Source organism: Microtus oregoni, unplaced genomic scaffold (genome assembly GCF_018167655.1).
Source record: "Microtus oregoni isolate MIOR12 unplaced genomic scaffold, Mior012 000012F_ref0000307, whole genome shotgun sequence".
Taxonomy (NCBI): domain Eukaryota; kingdom Metazoa; phylum Chordata; class Mammalia; order Rodentia; family Cricetidae; genus Microtus; species Microtus oregoni.
Window position 1 is genome coordinate 44,302,936 of NW_024543071.1, and position 19,680 is coordinate 44,322,615.

Below are 19,680 nucleotides of genomic sequence, written 5' to 3' on the forward strand. Positions count from 1 at the left end.
TTTCTTTTCCCCACATATCTTCCAAAAATAATTCAGAAGCAAAAACATTCATAAAAATATTTCAGACATAAGTGGAGGCCACTGAAGACACTCACTCCAGGAAATTGATCCTTAGAGGGCTGACAAATTGCTCAAATGGCCTTTTATGGATATTGATACCAGCTGTGCAGAGGAAGCTCTCCACCAAGAATTTGTCAAAAAAAAAGAGCTACAAAATAAACAACTGCAAATCGCAGCGTATCCCTACCCAGAGTAGTTAACGGATAAATAATAACAAACAATTAGGACACAATTAGAAGGAAATAAAATCTCCTAAGGTCAGGAAAATAATTCTTCTAAATCAAGGCTCTGTGGGTTGAAATCGGAGCTGTCAGCCAAGTTTTCAGGCCGTCTATGCTCTTTAAAGAGGCAGGAAAGTGTCTGGAATAGTATACATGGGAGCAGGGTGATGGGTTTAGATTCCAGCCGTGGTGACTTAGCACTGAAGCCGTAAGTCACCAGCTGTGCTAGCTGTGACTGTTTTGATTCAGGTCTGGGTAAAAAAAGTCGGCATAAGATTCCATCCTAGATAGAATTGCAACATAGACCTGAACAGTCAGAATCGAAGGTGATGACACCTGGTCAGTCTGCAGTCCTTCCCCGTTTGTACATGTGGGATCACGTTAGTTAATGTTTTCCTTAAAGTACCAGCTGAGTCAGCATCTTCCACCACACCTAGTATATACATTCATACTCCCATTTCCATCATGTCGTTTCACACCCGTGTTCCTTTGGGCTGGAGCTCTGTTTCCCTCACGATCAGCTCTCGGATAACAACCACCAAGCTTGCTCTTGCTCACCACTGGCATGTGCTTGTGGGCTTGTAGACCTGTGTGTATTGGGAGTGAGAAGAGGAAGGCGGGGTTAGAGGAGAACAGGAGCGAAGCAGAAAACGGGACATAAGGCTGAAGCTGAGAAAGTCCTTTGGGGCCAGTTTGACAAGACTGCTATGCTAAAGAGCTAAGTCTAATTTATTCTCTCTCTCTCTCTCTCTCTCTCTCTCTCTTTCTCTCTCTTTCTCTTTCTCTTTCTCTCTTGAACCTAGGGCTTTGAACATGCCAGGTAAATACTATACCACTGAGGTATACTCAAAACTGGTTTAAATCTAAAAGGCTAAAAAGTGCTTTAGTAGAGGAGAGAGGGTCCACTATATATTTTGGGTTTCCGAGACAGGGTTTCTCTCTGTAGCTTTGGAGCTTGTCCTGGAACTTGCTCTGGCGGAGCAAGAATTTTCTTGTGAGCTTTCTTCTCCTCTGTCTCTTTGGGGTCTCCAGAAGCTGTTGAACCCAGAGAGGATGTTTTCAACAGAAATCCTGGAAACTAAGAAAGCCTTAGGGAATGAGTGTCAAGGCCTCTGGGGTATGAGCCTGGCTGTGACAGCCTGGCTTCTCCCCGGAGTTTTGCCTCTTCCCCATTCCTTCTCTAACAGAGAAGCCAAAGGGTGACGTTAGCATATTCGAATTTATCATACTAGAGAGCAGAGAGAATTGGAGACTCAAATGGAGAAAGAACACACTGATAAAGGCACTTACCGCTTTCACATGTGAACTCTGTTTTCCAGTTCCTCAATTTTATCCTGCAGCTATCCACTGGGTAACTCTAATTGTGCTATCAGCCAGGGACGTGGCCAACAATTTGCATTTTTAACGAGATCCCTTGGGTGTCTATGCTACTGGTCCTTGGATCAGCCTTTGAAAAGCACTGCCCTCTTTTATTCTACCTTGTCTTCCCCATGACCTGCACGACGGTATGGCTGCAGCAAAACAGCAGACTGTCTAAAAATTAGAGAATTAAGCAAAGTGCCCTCTTCCCTAAGGCAACAGCAAATCACAGCTAACCTGACTTCCACTTACTGTCAGGCAAGAAAGTCTATGCCTCCCCACAGTTCCTCTTCTTCCACAGCTGAGACTTCATTGAGACATCAGGGCTAAAGCTCTGAAGCTCTTCCCATCACCCAAACTGCTGCAGCATCTAAGGGCAGCATGCACTTAATGGACCTTCCTGGCCTTCAGTGGTTCCTTTCCTCCAGTAACAATGTCTTTCCATCATTTCAGTGCCTTGAGCTGCAGTTTCTCATTCTAGGCCCAAAGGCTGTCCCGATACTTACTGCGTGAGCATTTGCTCTGCCACTTCTTCCGACTTGAATTTGGAAGGAAATACAGTATGTGAGAGAGCGGGACTTGAGTTCATCATCTTTCCGGAATGTTGTCTCCAGTGAGCCCCAGCCTCCCAAGTTTGTACTCTTCCCCAGGTGGTACAGGCAAGTGCCCAAGGAGCTACTCCATTGTCCTTGGGTCTTTCCAATTTTTCATAAGCATTTCCAAAGGCTGAGGATGTCCTGCCCAACGCTGCTTCTCACTGTGGATCATTTGAGTGTCATTGCTTGGCTATTGCCGTTGTCCACTTTCAGATGTACAGAGAGGAATAGAATGCTCCAGAATCTTCCTTTTTTTGTTTGGATTTTTTTTTTACTTTTAATTGACAGTAATTATACATATGGTTACAATGTGGTGTCTTGATATAGGTTCAGTATAGGAGATAGTCAAGGTCTAGACTGTAGCTTCTACATAGAATTCTCTAGAATACATAGAAAGCCAAGCAGTGCTTACCTCTGGGGAAAGCTGCAGAGCAGCTGAACACATGATGTAATCATTACTTTTCTGTATATCTCCTTTGCTACTTTTACAGTTTTTGCCACATGCTCATGTTACCTGCACTTCACAATTAAGAAAATATATACTTAAAATATTGAAACATTTAAAAATACAATTGGTTCTGTTTTGAATCAAAATACTAGCGATATCAGGTGTCTCCGAGAATTCCAAGGCCAAATTCCTGTATTTAAAATGGTGTAGCGAAACACTACTCAAAGTTACAGGATAAACTAGTGTATTATACAGCCAGGCACGGTGTTGCACGCCTTTAATCCCAGCACTCAGAAGGCAGAAGCAGGCAGTTCTCTGAGTTCAAGGCCAACCTGGTCTCTAGAGTGAGTTTCAGAACTACATAGGGAAACTCTGTCAAAAAAAAATAATAACTATGATGATAATAAAATAAATACATAATGGTTTATCATACAGAGAGAAAGGTGTCTGGATTGCAGTCTGATGCTCTCAGGTAGCACAGTGGCTTTGGACTAAACACTTGTCTCACCGACCTTCATCTTTCGTTACCAGGAGGTGTGCAAGTTAAGAGTTCTGGGCTCTGCTCTCCTAGTGATCTCAGTGAAGACAACAGCGCTCTTCATTCTCAGTTTCTTCATTTGTTATGATTGTTCTTGCCAGGATATCCAAGAAGCCAAGGGTTGCTGAAAATGCACCTCTTATCTTTTTTAAATTATTTTTAAAACAATCTTATTTTACTTACCAATCCTAGTTCCCTCTCCCTCCTGTCCTCCCACTCCTCCCACCTTCACCCCTCCCCACTCCCATCCACTCCTCAGAGAGGGTGAGACCTCCCATGGGGAATCAGCAAAGTCTGTCACATCACTTGAGGCAGGACCAAGGCCCTCCCCCTGTATCAAGGCTGAGCAAGGTATCCCTTCATAGGGATTGGGCTGCAAAGAGCCAGGTTATACTCTAGAGATAAATACTGGTTCCATTGCCAGTGGTCCCACAAACTGCCCAAGACACAACTGTCACCAACATTCAGAGGGCCTGGTTCGGTCTTATGCAGGTTTCCCAGTTGTCATTTCAGAGTCAGTGAGCTCCCACTTCCTTGGGTCAGCTATTTCTGTGGGTTTCCCCATCATGGCTTGGTGTGGGAAAATGGTCTGTATTCTGTCAATTATATTTTAAATAAATGCTGATTGGCCAGTAGCCAGTCAGGAAGTATAGGCAGGACAACCAGACAGGAAGTAGAGGTGGGTCAATGAAAACAGGAGAATTCTGGGAAGGAGGAAGCCCATTCCTCTGCAGTCCTGCCCAGACACAGAAGAAGGAAGATGTGACTGCCTCACTGAAAAAGGTACTTACTGAGCCGTGTGGCTAACATAGATAAAAATAATGGGTTAATATAAGTTATAAGAGTTAATAAGAAGCCTGAGCTAATGGGCCAATCCGTTTATGATTAATGTAGACCTCTATGTGATTTCTTTGGGACTTAACAATTGTGGGAATTGTGCAGAACAGAAAACCACAGTCGACAATGGTCTTGGTCTCTTTGCTCATAATATCGCTCCTCCCTCTCTATGATTAGACTCCAGGAGTTCGGCCCCGTGATTAGCTGTGGATCTCTGCAACTGCTTCCATCAGTTACTGGATGACAGTTCAATAATGACAATTAAGGTAGTCATCAACCTGATTAGAGGAGAAGGACAGTAAAGGTACCCTCTCCACTATTGCTTAGATTCTTAGCTGGGGTCACCCTTGTGTATTCCTGGGAATATACCTAGTACCTGCTTGCTCACTAACCCCATAATGGTGCCCTCTTTCATGATATCTCTTTCATTGCTCTCCCTCATTGTCCTTCACCCAACTTGACCTTCCGGATCCCTCATGTTCTCCCCCACCCCCACTCCCCTTCTCCCTTCCTCACTCCTCTACCACCCTTCCCCATCCCACCCATGCTGCCAATTTTCTCAAGAGATCTTTTCTACTTTCCATTCCGGGGGTGGGGGACCCATGTACGTCTCTTTTAGGGTTCTCCTTGTTTCCTGACTTGTCTGGGATTGTGAACTGTAGACTGGTTATCCTTTTCTTTATGTCTAATATCCACGTATGAGTGAGTACATACTGTGTTTGTCTTTTTGTATCTGGGTTACCTCACTCAGGATAGCTTTTTCTAGTTCCATCCATTTGCCTGTAAATTTCAAAATGTCATTATTTTTACCACTAAGTAGTACTCTAAGCATCTTCAACGAATGGTGCTGACATAATTGGATGTCGACATGTAGAAGAATGCAAATAGATCCATTCCTATCACCATGCACAAAACTCAAGTCCAAATGGATCAAAGACCTCAACATAGATTTAGCTATACTGAACCTCATAGAAGAGAAAGTCTGAAGTAGCCTTGCATGCATTGGCACAGGAGATCACTTCCTAAATATAATACCAGTAGAACAGACACTGAGAGCAAAAATTAATAAATGGGACCTCCAGAAACTGAGAAGCTTCTGTAAGGCAAAAGACAGTCAACAAGACAAAACAGCAGCCTACAAAATAGGAAAAACAATCTTCACCAACCCCACATCAGACAGAGCACTAATCTCCAAAATATACAAAAAAAACTAATCTAAATGTTAAAATATCAAATAATCCAATTTTAAAAATGGGGTACAGATCTAAACAGAAAATTCTCAACAGAAAAATCTCAAATGGCCGAAAGGCGCTTAAGGAAATGTTCAACATCCTTAGCCATTAGGGAAATGCAAATTAAAATGATTCTGGAATACCATCTTACACCAGTCAGAATGGCTAAATTCAAAAACACTAATAAAAAGCTTATGCTGGGGAAGATATAAAGTAAGGGGAACACTTCTCCATTGCTGGTAGGAGTGCAAACTTGTACAACCACTTTAGAAATCAGTATGGCAGTTTCTCAGAAAATTGGGAATCAACTTACCTCAAGACCCATCAATACCATTCTCGGGCATATACCCAAAGGATGCTCATTCATACAGCAAGGATATTTGCTCAGCTATGTTCACAGCAGCATTATTTGTTATTGCCAGAACCTGGAAACAACCTAGATGCCCCTCAACCAAAGAATGGATAAAGAAAATGTGGTACATATGCACACTTTATTTTTTTAATAGTTTCTAAGAATTACAATCAGAGATACATACTAATTTCAAAGATATTAAACAGTGAAAAGCAGTCAGGTGGTGGTGGTACACACCTTTAGTCCCAGAACTCAGGAGGCAGAAGCAGGAGGATCTCTGTGAGTTCAAGGCCAGTCTGGTCTACAAAGCGAGTTTCAGGCCAGCTAGAGTTGGTACACAGAGAAACCCTTTCTCAAATTTAAAAAAAAAAAGAAGAAAAGAAAAAAAGGAAAAGTGTATCTTAGAGTCATTGTACTATAATGACATTTACAAAGGGTTAAACACTCATAGAGAGAGAGGGAGAGAGAGAGAGAGAGAGAGAGAGAGAGAGAGAGAGAGAGAGATCAGGCATGCATCAAGACATCATGGGTCTTAGGAAGGGAAAAAGGGGAAAATAGTGGTAGACAATGGAGAAATAAATATTTCAATCTTTATACAGTGTTGACCATAAACGCATAAACAATTTTCACATGCTTGTGAATTAAAATCATAACACAATAATATTGCGATTGCTTCCCTGCAAGGTTGCACTGGTGTAAAGAAGCATAAGCAAGCTCTGAAAGCTGTTCTGTGTTTTACAATGACATGGTAATAGGAGGTGTCGGATGTGCTGTTTTAAGTTAAGCATGTAACCAGACAGCACGGGGGACCTCTCAGGTGGGTTCAGGGACAGATCATCTTAAGCCAGAAGTCTTAGTGAAATCAGAAGAGGAGATAAAATAAGAGGTTTAGAAAACAAGTCAACCTTAGCTGCTGTGAACTATAAGGAAACCATGGACCTGCTTGTTAGTGTCTTGTTGCCGCAAAGACAGAAAAACTCAAAAGTAGTGTAAGAAGGTGACCAGAGCACCCTCACAGCTCCAATTCCTCCCTGATCAGCACTGAAACTGAATCTAGAAAGAGAGAGTTGTTCCTGGGAAGGAGATAGACCACACCTTAGTGTCTCCAAGATGACAGGGTCCAGATAAACCTGCCCTTAATATCTTCCGGGAGGGTGTGTTTGGGGAGTGGGGTGATGAAGAGGACATTTATTTGCTATTACTTCCTCGAGGGACTGAAAGGAGAAATGACACCATAGTGTTAGGTATACAGTGAATGTTCAATAAGTGCTATTGTTAAAACATGTTTTGTTGCCCATAAAATGAAATTAAAATATTTAGACTATATAATTTAAGTACCATCACAGTTAGATCCTGGGTCTTGAGGTTCTCAATCTAGACCTCTTAGCAACATGCTAAGTGTTTTTCTTCATGCACTATGACTGTAAACCCTTTTTCGATAAACTTTATTATATATTTTTGTACTCAGGTGACATATAACTTCCAGATAGTTCCCTAATAGCTACACCCAATGTAACACAAAGACAGATTTTTCTTTTAAAGAGCAAAGCCTCCACATTTTCTTTGAGTTTCATTCTGTCATTTGACTACATTAGATTTCTGATGTTCAATTTGCACTGAGTACATTATGGACTTCTCTAGGGAATGGAATATTTTAAGTAAATGTAAAATGCTTTGATAAATCAAAACATGTGAGTGAAATTTCTTAAAAATGTCCCAATCTGTTTTGAGACCTAAAATAAAGCTTGGTTTTTAACATAATAAAACCTATTAACCTAAAACAGCAACAGAATTTATTTGAGAAGTAATGCATAAGGCATACTTTAAAAGGTTAGCTAGGTAAACTACAAGGAGACACTTGCCATAAACTAACTAATTGTAAAGAAACAAAAAGCTGCTAAAGTCTGTGCTATAAAATTCAAATTGGCAACATTTATAAATTGCTTGGGATCCCTATGTAACTGCTAAATTGTAAATTATCAGTGGCATCTCTTATGATTAAAAGCCCATCCTCTAAATATCATGTGTTATATTGATAGTAGCAGGGACCTTGTTTGGATGATTCATAGCTGCATTTCCCACTAGAACAGTGTTTCCCATGTGTGGTGACTTGAACAAGAATGGCCCATAGGCTGATGTTTGACTGCTTGGCCCACAGTTAGTGGAACTGCTTGGGAAGGCCTAGGAAGCATGGCCTTGTTGGAAGAGGTGTGCCACTGGTAGTGAGTGGGATTTATGATTTCAAAAGCCCATGCCCGGTCCAGTTTCACTCTCTGACTGTTGCCTGCAGATCAGGCTGTAGCACACAGCAATATCTCCAGCATCATTCCTGCTTGCCTGCCAGCATACTCCCTGCCGTGATGATAATGGACTAGCCCTCTGAAGATGCAAACAAGCCCACACTTCAATGGTTTCTTCTGTCAGTTGTCTCAGTCATGGTGACTCTCCACAGCAACAGACTAATAAGTAGAAAGCCAAATTAAATCACAATAACTATGAATTTTTTTAATTTAATTTTATTGATTATTGTATGTGTGTACACATACTACAGTGCATATGGAGTCAGAAATCAACTTTCAAGAGTTTGCCCTCTTCTTCCACCATGGATTCTAGGTATTGAACTCCAATCATCTGGTTTATACAAAAAATGATTCTACACACTGAGCCATCTTACTGGCCATAAGCTATTTTCAAATGAATGAACAATATGTCTAGATATTCAGTACTTTTAGGAACCTCACTTACAACAATCCTAAATACAGAAAAACATAACCTTAGGGGAGTAATAGTCTTGTGAGCTTCCAAGTTTGGTTCAAGTCAAAGAGGCATGGCATGGAGATCTGGACAGTCTCAACTCAGCTAATGAACCAGCTCTGAGTAACAAGTCACATGGCCTTGCCATTGGGCATCTCTGGGTTTTTGTTTTATCACAACTAAAATAACACATGGGAGTGGATGATTATAAAGATCCTATTAATTCTAAAATTGTATGGTGACAGAAATATAAAGCCCCACATTAAAGCATTGAGTATCTTTTCACTCACATTTAATTGACATGGAAACAGAAGCTTGTAGATAAATAACTATCAAAATTGGCAGTGTGGCAATGACTATTGGGTTTCCTCCAAAATCTCTACTTTCTTCTTCCAATGCACAGAACTGAGTTATGTTTTGCTTTATAGCAAAATGTGCACTTTTGTTCATGTTCTAGGGAAGGGATGCAAGGGCATGACTGTAACCCATAAAATCTTTCATGTGCTTTCCTCCAAACTCTGGCCCTTCCAGCTGTCTCAATGGATGACTATCTATTCAGAAAAAAAATATATTTTTCTTTTTTTGAAACAAGATTTCTCTGTGTAGCTTTGGCTGTCTTAGAACTCACTCTCTAGACCATGCTGGCCTCAAATTCAGAGATCGACTTGCCTCCAAGTGCTGGGATTAAAAGGCATGTGCCACCACCATTCCGCTTCAGAGTTATTTTAGAAGCCAAATGTAGAACATCTACTTTGTGGCATTCCACAAAAGTAGTAGATAACACTCCATGAGTCCCTCATTTTGCTACACATTTTATGAGCACAAATATGAAATGCTCTCCTTGGTCTAAGACCATCTCTCCAAGGACATTTGTTTAGTGAACAACCCTGAAAGAGAAAGAAGAGATTTGTTTATTGAGCAAAATACAGTCTTAGAAGCAGAGCTCGCTCACCAAAATCATTCCCAGATGGTGTCAACACTGTGGCTCCTCAGAGCCCTCACCAAACCCTGAGTCTTCGAGTGCTTGATCTAGGACTTCTCAACTTATAGGACTTCGAGGAACAAATTTCTACCTCTAACGATCATTAAGTCCAAGGATTGCTCATAATGGACTAAGACAGGCCCACTGTTTCTAAAATGTGGCTGAAAATGATGCCCCAGTTTTAGTCGAATTGTAACACTGGTTTATAATCTCACTCTATCTCCCTAGAACCAAAGTGCACAGTAGCGCATTCGTGAATCTGTAAAGGCCTGCTGTCAAGTATTTGCTTTATGTCCCCAGCAGCACTTCTAGACTTTCTCAGTGTAACCCAACTGGTGTTCCTTGAAATGAAAACAGAGTGCAATACAAAGGGGGAAAATGCAGGGTTGGATGATGTCTGAAATCCCTCTTTGATTCAAACATCTAAAATATGTAAGAAGTATTGACCTTTTTTTTTTTTTTTTTTTTTTGGTTTTTGGTTTTTCAAGACAGGGTTTCTCTGTAGTTTTGGAACCTGTCCTGGAACTAACTCTTGTAGACCAGGCTGGCTTTGAACTCACGGAGATCCGCCTGCCTCTGCCTCCCGAGTGCTAGGATTAAAGGCGTGTAACCACCACCACCTGGCTCTCTATTCTGTATTTCTAATTAATTCCCAGGTGATGTCAACACCCTGCTCCATAGTACATTACTTGTGTAACAAGGGTCTCAACAATATAGGAACTAAAAAAGTAATAGTTACACTCTTGATAATGGTTTAAAATTATTTAATACATTCCTAGATAAAGACAGGTTGCTGCAAATACATTTTTTGTTGTTGTTCTTTTGTTTTGAAGGGTTGGGGAATGAGACAGGGTCTCACTTTGTAGCCAGGCTGCTCTGAGCCTCATTTCATAGCCCAGACTGGTCTCAAATTTACAATAATCTTCCTGCCTCTGCCTCCTGGGTGCTGGAGCTGCAGGTGTGAATCACCACATGCTCACAAACACATTTCAGTTATATATTTAAGAGAAACATCCCTATCAGACAATATGGGGGTAATTTTGGAATTTGTCAGTACTGTTTAATAAATCCCTGGTACATTTTGACTTAGTAGAAAACTGCTTAGATTTAGTGTAGGCTTCAACACCCCACGCAATGAACTTGTCTGTGACAAGAGAAACAGAAAAGGTCAAGACACCAATATAGAGTCTGGAGAGATAGCTCGGTGATGAAGATCACTGGCTGCTCTTCTGGAGGTCCTCAGTTCAATTCCCAGCACCCATATTGTGGTTCACAACCATCCATAATGGGATCTGATGCCCTCTATTGGCATGTAGGCATACACGCAGACAAAGCATTTATACATTAAAAAACATACACTAATGTGGGTGAGCTTTTGAGCCTGCGCACCAGTGAGAGGCTACTTACATGGCTCCTCATATGCTCAGAGCTAGAAAGGACTAAAAGATGTTCTTGCCGGAAGAAAAACTTTTCTTTCTCTTTTGTTTTCTCCTAACTTAGATTTGAACTCCCGTGACCCTTGTTTGAAGGATCACCTTTCCTGCTTGCTCTAACTGTTCTGTGGCAGAATGTTTTCAGTGTAAGAGAAGGCATGTGAGATCCTGTAAAAAGGTTGCGAGGAGATGAGCTTTCCCAAAGAATAAAAACTTAATATCAGCGAAGTGACTTCCAACAATGAAGGGAAGTCTGGCATGTGCTAATTACAGAGCTTGGGATGTGTGAATTTGTTTCCAATTATGAGATCTGAGTCCAATAATGAATTCCTTGAACTTGTTTCCAGAGTAACATATTTGGTCCCAGAATAAAATTTCATACCAATCCTTAAACAAAAATAATTTGCAACCTTTATGACAAATGAGAGGAAAGTGTCAAAGGTACCCTGCATGGTCTTAATGGGGAAAAATAGCACATTTAAAATTATAAACATCAAGAAAAATTTGCAATATAGCATGTGAAAGAAAAAAAATAAAGGAAATGTATCTTTCTATAATTTTAAATGCAGTGGCTAGCATGGGTGTCACAAGAAATTCAAGAGCGAATTTCCCTTTCACTCAAATTTCTATTAGTATTATTTCCAGTAGTGGTAGAAATGTATTCAAGTCTACCATCATAGTTCTTGCTAATGTGCTTTCAGAAACAGTATTAGCTTTGTCAGAGGAACTTGGAACAATGCCATGTTTCTGAGAAGTCTTTGTTGCTTTTGTTTGTTTAATGTATTAGAATGGAAGAAAGGTTGATTGGTCAAAATCTGTCGTAATGTATAAGACTTAACTACACATAGGAAGTAGATAATAAGTACAGTAGAAAACAGATGGCATGCGCAGAGTGAACATTTGAGGGTTTAATAGACCGTACAAAGTGAGCACAGTTTAGAGAAACTCGCAAGGGATAATGGAGTTCCATGGGAGAGGGACTTAGATGTAGAAAGCTATTGACATAAGAGGTGCATACAGTGACACCCTGGTTGAGATGGTCAATGGAAAGAACTGCAAAGGTTTAGGTGTAGCTCAGGAATAGTATCTGGACAAGGAGAGCCTAAGGAATGGGTGCCTCACCCACACATCTCTAGTAAATTCTAACTGTAGGTCCCCACCAAAGCCCACTGTTGTTTGGTGAAGGTCAGCTTCCCTGCCCAGAGAAGACCTGGAGAGGGGTGGATTGAGCAAGCAGCAGCGCATTTGTATGAGAGACCGAGCAGAGTGTACAGCAGTGCAGGAAGGCAGCAGCGTCTCTGCACACAGGTTCACAAGAGGCTCATGCCAAGGACCTCAGGCTAATGCAAGTGAAGAGAAAGCAGCTCATTGCATGCTTCATTGTCCTTATGTGTGAGAGTGCTGATGCTGTGTTGGCCAAAATGCAATGGTCTAAAGCACCCTCCTTTCACATCTGCATTAAGATCAAGGGCCAACAGTCTTTAAAATGAAAAGAATCTTAACAGACTATGATTTAAACATCTGTCCCCATCGTATTTTCTTATGGCATATTTTATGTGGATTATATGTATGATTAATCAATCATCCTTAGTCTCCATAGTAACTTCCCCACACACACATAATTCTCTTTTGTATGATGATTTTAATGATCATAACTGTCACATGTTAAACGTGTACTCTGTGTAGAAGTTCCTAAGATGCATGCACTATTATTTTCTCTATTTTAACATTATATGGATAAAAAGCTAAGGCAAAAGTAAGTCCATTAACTTCTGCAAATTGTATTGCCAAAAATGATTGATAGCTTGGAGTTAGTCGGTCTACAAAGACAAGAATTTTAAATACTCTATTGCCTTTCTTTCTGGAAATATATTCTATTTTACTATTGAGCAAGACAGCTGGTAGCCTTCAAACTTTTTCTTGAAAGGAATCAATAAAATACAAAACTGTCACTGATGGAGAAAAGCAAGACAAAGTCACCACAAACAAGATGAACTGGGCAGAGATGGTAGGCAAGGAAGGTTTTAAACTGAGTTCTGCACACTTTCCGTTCCTGTCCCTCATGAATACTTGTGGGATATTTGTACACCATGTGGAAATGTATTGCTGTGATTCTTGTAATAAAAAAGTTGATAGGCCAATAGCTAGACAGGAGGTATAGGAAGGACTTCCATGCAGAGAGAGAAAGAAGGAAGAGTTTAGGAAACACAGAGGAAGCAGGATGGGCAGTACATGATGAAATGTACATTAATAAAAATGGGTTAATTTAAGTTATAAGAGCTAGTTAAAAACAAACCTAGGCTAAAACAAACTTTCGTAATTAATAAGTCTCCATGTCCTTATTTGGGAACTGGCCGGTGGAACAGATAAAATCTCATTATACATACTCTGTGTCCTTCCATTTGATATTTGGATATTTGCCATTCCTCATGATTAGTGGTTGTTGCAAATTCTTAAAATACAAGCAATTTTGGTGTATTCGTGTTAATATTCCAAGATATAGCATAACAGCATTGTTATAGGCCTTGAATTCATTCCATGCCAGCTTGTTCAGTAATATGATGAAGTTGTGTAATGTGAATATAGCCATTGTATCAGTCAGTACACTCTGTTATTCTAATATGTTAAGGTGGTTTTTACAAAACGTGGTGACCAAACACAAAGCTATTTTTAACATTACTAAAAGTCAATGCTTATACATATATACATAAATAATACTTGTAACTCTTCTTTGGAATATCAATTACACCTAAATCAGCCTTTCCAACAGAACAAGGCGCTTACTTCTCTATCTCTGGACTGAGTGGCTTATTTTTCTACTTATTTGATGATAATTCAAATAATAAGTAAAAGTAGAATTATAAACCAGCTAATGAATGATTCATTAAAGCTTGGACAGAAAAGGTTGGTGATGAAATTAAAATACTTATGCAAATGACAAGTTGAAGTTAACAGTTAAGACTCATATTCATGAGCATGATGATAGCGAAGTTGTTATATACTTCCTAAAACATTGGCTGCTTCATAGTTTAATCATCTAGCAGAAGAGATGAGGAAGAATTTGCTGCCTTGTCGTTCATCTGATTTGGCTATGGTACTACGGCAATCTCTCTCTGCTGGTATAGAAACATGGGCTGTAGCCTAATAGGGTCAATCTTGTTATGGCTCTCATCTTTGCTACATGGTAGAAGAGTCTTCATGTGCTGCAGATCTAGACTTTATAAGTCATTCTTTCTGTAGTGGTAACTGTTGTTTTTTATTTTTCTGGCACCTCTTGTCTTTTTTCCTCAGGTTTCAATATTTTCAGTGTCCTTTGTGTAGTTACCTTATCCCAATCTCAGATCATGTTGTTTGAGATGGCTCATGTGAGCTATGCTAATACTACTAAAGCACTGAAATTCTTTGGCCATGCTGATTGGTCAGAGATAAGCATTTGAGCTAAGTATCCCATCAACAAAATTGCATCAGTTTGTGTGCATTGATTGAACTGGAAGTTGGTATAAATCCAAGCTAATCTAATCACAGGGTTGATTATAAGTCCAGAGTAAGTATAAAAATATAAGAATATTTGCTACTAACATTATTGGTATTAGCTATGATATAATCAATCTTTGAACTAAAGGGAAATCACACAGAGTTTAAGAATGAAGACCACGAATATAATGGACATAAAGCAAAGGATCTGATTTGAGGTCCTAATCAAACCTTCCCTTAGGGAATTCATCAATTTTTTCTTCTATTTGCTTAAATTAGTTTGAAATAGTTTTATTTTTTACATCTGCAATAAGAAAGTTCTAGATAATGCATTTTCTAACTCCATCTACTGTCACTTTCTGGTTCTAGAAAAATCTCTCTATTGATTTCCCTTTTGGTCTAGCACTGTTGTATTAAAGAAAATTGAACAATAAATCTCTGGTGTTTAGCTTGAAGAGCACAGTCTGTTCTCTGCCTTAACTCAGCTGCATCCGATTTGTGGTGTAGCATCGTGAAGCCAGCTGAGAGAAAGAAAGAAGCTTATGATTGGAAGGGGTCAAGATGCTATGGTCTGCCTGGGAAAAAGGCAGATTTGGTAGCTAAGCATAGGATAGTGCCCTCATTTCTAAAAATCAGAAGTAAAATAAATAGAAAATAGTAGAGACAAAACAAATATTTTAGAGGCATTGTTCTTGGAATCATTGCAGCTCAAAAGTGAGTTTTCCTCCTTCCTTTGACTCTTGAACCTGGTGGGTGATCCACAGAGAGCTAGCCATCAGACCTCATGTCTGAGAACAAGCAGGCTAAACCCTACTTGGTGGATGAATGTAGACCGTAGCCAAACATACTAACCATGCTGATACCTACTCAAGAAAAGAGTCCCAGGCTGAGCCCACAAGTGCTTCATTAGTTATAATTGGTGAAGGCAGAAACTGGGAAACAAGGTAACAGCTAGCAGGTGCCGCCCACCTTCCAGTCCCAGGTTAAGATTGAATGCTTTGGCCTGGAGACCAGCTTAGACTTGGTGTTATATTTACCACTACTTGTATGATCTTAAGCAGAGGCTTACATACTCTGTTCTTTTCATCCACAAACTAGATCTCTCCTTAAAATATAATTATGAGGATTATTTGACAAAAGAATGCCCAGTACTTGGCACAAAGCATTCCATAAATGCCTTTCACACTGCCCTACATCCCTACACTGGTATCAGCTGGATATACCTTTCCTGTATATTCACAGGGCTTTCAATATCTATATGGTCTTTTTTTGTTCCTTTATACTTCACTACTAAAACACTACTCAGTCATTAACATTTAATTCAATCCTCCCTGTTTTGTGATGTCTTACTCGCAGCTAGATGCAATCTTTCATTTGACTCTGGCTTTTTGTATCAGACAGAAACCACATTCAGGGCAGTGCTTCTTAATCCTGGCTGCATATTAGAATCACTTGGAAATCTATTAAAAATATTGATGCCTGGGCCCCAATCCCAGAAATTCAGATTTAATTGGTCTGGGGTGAGGCTCAAGCACCAATATATTTATAAAGCTCCCCAGGTGATTCAAGTGTGCAGTCAAGATTTCGAGTTACTGATGGGTGAATGAGTACACTCTCAAATGATGTTTATCAATGAATTCAAGCTAGGATATTAATGGCTTAAAGATTTAATAGACTAATCTTTAGAATACTTGCATTTTTATTAAAATCAATGCAATACTATGCTCCAAGAACACAAAAGTAAATAAGATTTTTTAAAAAAAAAACTGTCTAGCCTAAAGGAATAAATTACAATTTAACTAGATGGATGCACATAGAATTGTAAACATAGTCTATGATATACGGGTGATACTATATAACATATGTCTGAGGTATATTAGAAGTATAGAGAGGAAAAGGATGTGGCAGAAAAGACAGGAATGGGACTTCAAAATGGGGACAACATTGAACTGAATATATTGAAAATGTTAAGGTGTTCCAATTCATACACCTTCCAAAATGAAATAAAAACACAGTGAAAAGATGCTGAAAAGCGGGGAGTTATTTTCCAAATCTCATTGTATATTATACTACTTGGGTTATACCTAAGCTTCTAGCTTGCATAGGAAAAGGAGGGTAAAAGTTGCCTTCCAAACCCAATGCACAGGAATATTGAGTGTGACAAAATTTCTGAACTATTGTCAGAGGGACTGAAATGACCTGAGATTTTATTATCCCATTGTCTATGTGTTCTCCAGGTGTCAGTTTCAGCATCATAGACTTGCTTTGTCCATCAGGCTATGACTGATGTCAGTCTCTAGATTCATGAATTCTTGTCCCTTCCACTGTCAGAAGCATTTTGAGTGCACTTCAACTGTACTGATCAACTCCTAGGGGGGAAACCCTAAGGTGAGATAAGGGATAAGACATAAGATGACTGATTAACCTAGGTTTGGACAGATGCCCATCTCTGGATAATCACTATGGTAGGGGAAGAGAGTCTACAGGGGTTTTTCTGCTTCTATTCTTGTAAGATATGTGGTTAAAATGGGAAGTTTTTTTAGAGGAGAGGAGAGTGTGCTGCTTATAACAAAGCAAGAGTGACATAAAGCAAAGAGAATCAGCCTACAAATCACAATTCCAGAGAACTTAGACAGCAATGAGGACACTAGGAGAGATTGACATAGAGCTAATCGACATGGGAAGTAGAAAAAGACCAGATCTCCTGAGTAAACTGGGAGCATGGGGACCTTGGGGGAGGGTTGAAGCGGGGAGTGGAGAGGCGGAAAGGGGAGCATAGAAAAAATGTAGAGCTCAATAAAATCAATAAATAAAAAAAAGCAAGAATGTTGAGGAAATCTGAGCGATAAGAGATCCTGCCATCTCTTGGCCACCACCTCTTTAAAATACTCTCTCCTTTTATTTACATAATTTCCCAAGCAATTCTGTTGATTGCAAAAATGTCTGTAGTTCTCCACTTTGCCTACTAGCCATTGTCTTTACTGTATGACCTTATAGCAACTTCCATCAAGAGGTGGAGCCTAAGCTGGACACCCATTTCATACGCCTATAAATAATATCAGCTACTCAAGAAGTCAAGGCAAGAAGATTCTAAGCTAAATGACAGCATGAGTTAAATATTGAAACACTCATCTCCAAAATGCTTCGTTTTTAACAAAGAAGGTAGAGCCTATTTCCTCACAGTCTTTGTGACTTGCTATGGTCAGCAGAATAGGACACAAGAGATTAATTGTGGAGTAAATCTGAGCTGTGATTTCAAGAGGTCCTACATGCTTTTGCTTCTTTCAAAACTCTGCCACCAACATCAGAACAAGCCCAAGCTGGTCTGTGGGGGAGGAAAGATAATGTAGGCAGAGCCAGATGGTTCTAGATGAGTCTATTCTAGACCAGTCAGCCACCAGCCAAACCACCAGTTGAGTCACAGACCTATGAGTAAGCTGAGCCAAGATCAGCCAAGCCTGGCCAAAACTGAAACTGCCCAACCAAGCCACAAACTCAAGAGCTAAAGAAAAAGATTGTTGTTTTAAGCTACTGGATCTTGTGGTTGCATGTTAACAGAATTTTTGTGGAAATAGATAACCAATATAGCCACGGATTTACAAAACAGAATAATCCCACATTTAACCACAGATATAATCATTCTACCTCAATGCTCCTAGTGTAATAACCAGAATCGGAGGGTGGTCTGAGCCCACCGCAGCATGCAAATGAGATTCCTCTGTCACTTAGCAGTTAATGCTGGTATAAAATTACTACATTCACAGTCAAACCTTCTCATTTAGAAATGGGGGAAAGAGAAGGACCCAAGTTATTTATTCCTACTCCCAAGTGCTCAGATGGGAGCTGGGAGTTCTCTCTCTCTCTCTCTCTCTCTCTCTCTCTCTCTCTCTCTCTCTCTCTGTGTGTGTGTGTGTGTGTGTGTGTGTGTGTGTGTGTGTGTGTGTTTGTGTGTGTAGCCTTGGCAAGAAGGTAATTCCATTATTCCCATCCACACAAAAAATATTCAGCTTGATGGGAATAATAAGATAAATGATGGCTTTAGTAGGTGTCATTGGCATCAGTGTGTTGAATCATTTTCCTGGCAATACATTGAGCTCTTTAATTGGCCAATCTGGAAACTCAGCTTCTGCCAGCTGGGCAGTTTTCCTCCTCCATTTTCTTCAACTGCAGCAGGAAGAGAGAGGAAACAGACTTAGGGAATTTTCACAGTCCTCTTGCTTACTACAATTGAGTTAAGAAAACTTAGAGGGCTCTGGATTTCCTTGGGGCTTAAGCAGTTCCTGGCTTCTGTATTCAGGTTGTGGATTTCTCTTGCAACATCACAACCAGCGAGTCCTCCTTGCCAGAAATGTCGTCCAGCTGAATATCACCCACTCTCTTTTGCTCCTAGTCTCTGTTTCCTTGGGTTTTACTTTAATGAATTAGATCTTTTCCTCTGTTGTGTAGTTGGGAGGGTGAGTAAAGGACGGAGGCAAAACTAACCTCTCTCCTAACCCTCGGCAAGGACTGAGGGAAGCAAGGCAGATTAGACTTCCTGATTCTTCCGAGTTTTCCCTGAACTTCCATATCACCTTGCATTGAGAAATAGATTTTTCAGTTTGACAGAAATGCCAGCTCTTCAGCAGTACAGAACCACTGCTGACAGACGGAAATGGCTGTTTGACAACCTCTCTCTTCTGATGCCAGTGTGCCTTCCAAATGGGCAAGTTCACCTCTTATTGTAGCATCATACAGAATGTCCCAAGAGGAAGGTCTCACAAGCTACTACTGTGACATTTTCTACTACATCCTTCAGAACTTTAGCTTGATGGATGATACATGGTTTGAATTCCAAGATACTGCAGGCTAGAGTTTAAGCAAATAGCATCTAATCTGTGGAACCAGTCCAGATTCAAACTATAAGTTTTGAAGACTGTTTCCAGAAGCAGGGTGCTCTTTCTAGAACATGCATATTTTGTGTAAACACAGCAAATCCAGGAGCACAGCTCCATGGAAGACTGCTCTAGAACTGCCAGTGGGCTGCATGCAGAGCAACATTGAGAGCAACTCAGACCATGTCCAGGTAATATGTAAGAGAAGAGGTGAAGGGGTAACAGAGTAAAGTGATTTGGGTCATCTTTTGGCACTTTTGTTCTATATAAATTTAGCTGGAGATCAGGTCTGTTATGTGGCTTTGTCTTTACAGAATGAGAATTCAAAGATTGATAAGCATTTAGAATAAAATCTAGTAAGAGTCTAATGAAAAATAGTCACCCTAGCCTCCCAACAGAATACCTTCATTTTTCAGAAAACAAATTCACTTGTATATAAAAGCCAATCCTGTTCGTTTATATTCAAATATGCCATAGCCATTCCCAGCTGAAATTGTCACATAGACATACATATTTTTCTTTT